Consider the following 5,681-nt stretch of genomic DNA (forward strand, 5'->3'; position numbering starts at 1 on the left):
ATTCCTCCTTCTATCCCTTTGTTTCGTCATTTCTATATTACCATGTCTAATGGTGATTGGGTCTCCTTTCCTTTCGCTATGACTTGGTAGAACTCTGTGATGGTCTTCCTACTTTTGTCAAAGGGTGGAAAGAGGAGTTCTTTTTTGTTGACGCTCCTGCTTTCTCGGGCCCCATGGCGTATGGTGCTACTGCTAATAGGGGTTCTGATGCTCCGCCCGACTTATCCGCTGAAGAGCAAGAAACTGTTGACCTCTTGGCTCAGAACTATGTTAAGTGGGCGGACCCAGAAGAGGTAACCCTAGGAATGGCTGGCCTGAGTCCTCTTTGGAACAAACTGGGTAAGAAACCGGTTGAAATTATTGTTTGGTCGATAAATAACTCTGCTATACCGTTTGCATAAGAAACGTTTAGCAGACTCATATGTGGTCATCGAAGAAGTTATTGTACCAGATTCCCCTTCCCCTTCAGAATCGATGATGGATTCCACCGTGAATATCCCGTCTTCAGAAGCTTTGATATCAACCGCCTCCTCTCCGATCAAGAAAAATGTTAAGATGGAGTCAGGCAGTGGGAAACCTCTGTCTTCCTCTACTAAAGGAAATCTGGTTTGGAAAAGATGGTTTCCTTGGAGGGCGTAATGAATCGTCGTGATCTGTCGGTTGTTGGCTCCCCGCCAAAACGAAAGAGGTCTGCTCGTGCTCCTGGGCCGAAGTCACAAGAGTCTGGAGGATCTGGTACCCAGGCCCCTCTTACATCTGCTGAATCCAATGATCCTATAGATACTAATACATCCCCTGCTCTACATGATTTCCCTGTGATCACTGACCCCACGTTAAAACATGTTGAGGATAATATCTCTCCTTCTTTCATCTTGCAAGACATGAGGTACTTGACCACTTCAAACTTCTCTTGTCGATCTCTCTTGTGGTACTTTACCACAAGGTTATTGTTCATCTCCAAAGGCCAATATTCCTCATAGAACCTCTGCAATTCAGGAGTCATTGTGGCGTAATGATGCAAGCAACTTTTGTTGCATCATCGTAGTGTTAATAGTAGGAGGCTAGTTGTTCAGGAGTAACAATAGCTTCATCAACTTCAATGAGTTTCTCTTCAAGGACATATTCTTTTCCCTTGAAGCGAAGAGTCATTCTAATGTTGTGCATCCAATCATTATAGTTGGAGCCATCAAAAGTCACTTTGGATACGATGGAGAGTAGGGAGAAACCCGAGTGGTGGGTAGAAGATGATGGAGCAGAAGCATCAACAGGAGTAGACATCTATAGATAAAAAGAAGAACAATTTTAGTTAGATGACAATTATCCTTAATATTTTAAACCATAATAAATGATTAAGGCTAGGATCCAAAATAACAATTCACAACTAAGAAGAGGGATGTCATAATCTTATTGCAAATTTATGAAGGTAGGTAAAAACAATTCACCAATTTCAAACTATGAAATTCTTAGATCTTTTGAGATTCATTGAATCTATCAATGGCATGTTTAATCTCAAATAATGATCTTCTATTTGTGACTAGGATACCGAGGATCACGAACAAGATGTGAATAACCATACAAATTAGCTTGACATTCTCGATGTCATTTATCATCTCATTTTAATGTGTCGGTTAACCACACGCGCTCCATTAATCAACGATAATGTTCGATATGCCCATTATTACTCTTTATAGTCACTATTAGTATATCGGTTTGTCACAACTAGCAAATTTGGCTAGGAAGTTCTATCCTTATGTAAGCATTATCAATAATTGTAACCATGCCTTGAAAACATGATGTTTATTCAATAACAACAAAATTCCATCAAACACTCTATACAACACTTCAAATAGTCAACAAAAGATTGGAAACCCTAAAAATCTCGGTTTAAGTCCAATAAGGACTAGGATTTTCTTATTGGGCCTAATGGACCAATAAGCCTCCAATTTGACTATTTTGGGTTAGAACTCTTAAATGGTCTCTAATTGGACCCATTTTCATGAAACTTAATATTTTGGGCCATAATGGGCTTAAAATGGATTAGCTTACCTTCAATGGGCCTTGTTGGGCCATAACAAATCTAATTAGCCCTAATAGGACATAAACTCATTCTTTTATTCTTTTTGGGTCGTGAATGCTTTTAAGGGCCCAATGGGCCGAAAAATTCTATGTTTAGGATCCAAAGATCCTAGCTAAGGTAAATGGACCAAATCTACTCTATCCTTTCTTCTTGGCCCAAGAATCTCGGCCCATCTATATATAAAAAAAAGAAGTTTATGGAGGATAAATGAGAGTTAGACACCTCAACATGGTTTAATGGATAATTAAGCATTGTTCAACATATAACAATGCCTAGTCTCATGTTTCCATGCAATTTTTCCTTCCATCTCCTTTTTCTTCTTCTTGGCCGAGACCACACACCCACACCACCCACATTCTCTCAAAAATATTCTTCAAACATTCAAGAATACTCTCCTTCCTTTCATCCAAATTTTCGAGAATTAGAAGCATTCCAAGGAATTTTTCATCCAAAAATCACTTCAAGTTTCATTCTAGTGGTAAGATCTCACAAAACTATGTAACATATTTTCTTTCTACATTCATTCACTCCTCTCACTACCTAAATTTCGTGATTTAGCCACCAAGAACTTCTTGAGTTCGAATCCGTTCAAGAAAGCTTGCTAAAGGCCAAGATCCCTCCATTTCTTCCTTAAAAATTGAAACAACAAACCCAAGGTGAGTTCATACCCCTTTGTTTTTGGTTTTTACATGAGTTATGGGGGAGAATACAAGTAAAATATGTAGATCCATGTGTTTTTGTATGATATGTGTGATTTCTTGAATTTATTTGATGAATATGTGTTAGAAACTTAATCTATTCGAGATTCTTAACCTTGTTAAGGAAATATGTGACCTAAGATATCTTATACATATTATTATCAAGGCAAAAGTATTATACAAGTTCAAACTAAGTAAAACAAAACACAAATTCTATTTATGAACCATTTTTGACAAATAAGCAAAAGATGGAGGAAATGATGTCATTTACGGTTTTTATAAGGGTCAAAAAGGTCAAATCACTTAAAATATGAGTTATTATGATAATCACGGTTTTTAAAGGACTAAGTGTAAATTTTAGCCTAATGGGCTAAAGTTTGGGCTTTTCGGCTTTTAGGCCCAATTTGCAAAAAATATGAAACTTAAGGGACTGAAATTGCAAGTTTATCAAAATATGAGTTAAAAACATAAATAAGCAAATTTCAGGGGCTAAAAATGTATTTCTTATCAAATAGGACTAAAAATGCAAAGTTTTTGGATTTTGAGCTGAAATTGTAAAAATTGCGAAAATTTGGACTACAGGTGTAAATCTTTTTAATTAAAGGGCTGAAATGGTCCAAAACCTTATTTTGGGCTGAAATCATGATTTAAATGAGTGTTTGGGCCGAAAATGTCAAGAAACATAATCCAAGGACCTAAAATGTCATTTTTCATAAAAATGGGTAAAAAAATTTGTCATTTTTACTAGAAAAGGGGCTGAATTGGTCAAACATTTATTTATGGGTCAATTATGTTAATATTAAAATAATTGGGTCAAAAATACATAATTTTTAATAACTTATGGATTTAAATAGAATATATATATATATATATATATATATATATATATATATATATATATATATATATATATATATAAATCTAAATATCATTATAAAACAATTTGGCGAATGTGGTGACTTTTCGATTAAACAATTTGTGTGAAACAAACCTTACGACATTAATACTACACAAAACAAGTAAACATTATATCGATTGGGCTTTAATACTTCTAATCATGCTTATTGGGCCTTCGTGACCCATTAACATGACTATTGGGCCCAACATAAATAATACATGTTTATTGGGCCTCAGGTGACCCAATTACATGCCTAATGGACCCTCAATGGCTTTTACATGCTATTGGGCCGTAGTGGCCCATTTGCATTGCTAGTAACGTCCAAATCAATCATATGTGTGATGGGCTAACGTGTCTGTCGCATACCCGACATCCTATAATAACATACGTGATTAGTAGGCCCCCGTAGTCCTCTTCTCTTCGTCTGTTAGGCTTACCCTTTTATTCAAGTAAACATAAATCAGGTTGTTAAACAAGGTTATTCAATTTCATTGGATTTAGTGAGTAATAACGGGCGACACCAATAAGTGTCGGTCGTAGTCTGTAGTTATAATCAAAGTCTCCTGGAGGGAGAGCGAGAGTTTGTGTATAGATCTATACGGGGGTGACTCCCCCACACCTAAGCTGTTCGCTACAGTTAGACTCGGCCAGTCTAGGGTGACAAAATCTTAAATTCAATACCGGCTTTCACTAGAATGCCAAGACAGACGAAATAGTCATTATTATGCATGGTTATAACGACTCACATAGAGATCCAATGCCATCTAAGTAATCATGGGAAATCATATTCATTCGTTGTGACGATATAATAAAACAAAATGATCATATTATTTATATCGGAAAACATTGGGTTTTCCGGAGAACAACATTATTCACTTTCACTTTCGATAACTATAATGCAAGAATTCATACTACTTTTACACGTTTGAAATCATTCACGCATATACTTATGGATCATCACACCTATTTCGTAAACAATTGTCTTTTCAGAAAATATCGGATTTTCTGGGTTTTACAAACTACACAAAACACTTTCATATCAAACCTGCTTATGAACTCACCAACATTATATATGTTGACTGTTTTCAAAATAACTTGTATTCTCAGGTAACAGATAACCTGAAGAAAATTGCCAAGTGTGCTAGGATGTTATGTTTTGTGACTCTCAAACAATTTATGTTATGGATTATGTAATGTAAACAATGTACTGGATGTGAACAATGACGGTTGTAATGTATTAATGCATGGGGATGTTTATGTTATGTTTCATGTATATTCATTGTGATGATATTTTAATTTAAGTCACACGATCCCTCGGACGTTTCCGCCGTCTGGTTCGGGGGTGAGACACGGTTAACCACACGCGCTCCACTAAGGTAACATCCATAAAATTCATGAAAATTTTAAAGTTTTTAAACAGCCCAGAAATCATCATTGTTTACAAATAGTTTTCAAAACAGGTTTAATATCAGAGTTTTCCTAAAATCATAAAACAAAACACGATGAGGTGCACGATCACACCTTCGCCTTCCTGCGATCCTCTGAGGTATCTCAAACATAATCCAAAATTGTAAGCCCAAAGCTTAGTGAGTTTCCCCCAAAATACCAATACACAACAAATAACACATATATAATAACAACATGCAATAGGTCCACAACTAACAGAATGGGTTACCCCTGAGACCACAAAATAAGTCTGGCTTCCCCTTGGCCCATAACTTATGTATGGCTTGCTCCCCGGCCAGATCAGTCCTCAGACTGAATATCACTAAGCCCTCAGTACGAGTCTGGAATGCCCTTCCCGACCCTCAGTTGTTGGGTTTTATACAAAAAATCCTATGTGTGCATGCAACCCTAATTTGGATCTATGTTTTCACTATTAGACATACAACAAATGAACACAAAAGGAAACCCTAGCATGCATCTAATATTTCGAAAATTACAAACAAAAAGGGATTAGAATACATACCTTTGTTTCTATGTAGTAATAACGACTAAATCTTGAAGT

Source organism: Lactuca virosa, chromosome 2, assembly GCF_052849685.1.
Source record: "Lactuca virosa cultivar CGN04683 chromosome 2, Lactuca_virosa_CGN04683_v6, whole genome shotgun sequence".
NCBI lineage: Eukaryota > Viridiplantae > Streptophyta > Magnoliopsida > Asterales > Asteraceae > Lactuca > Lactuca virosa.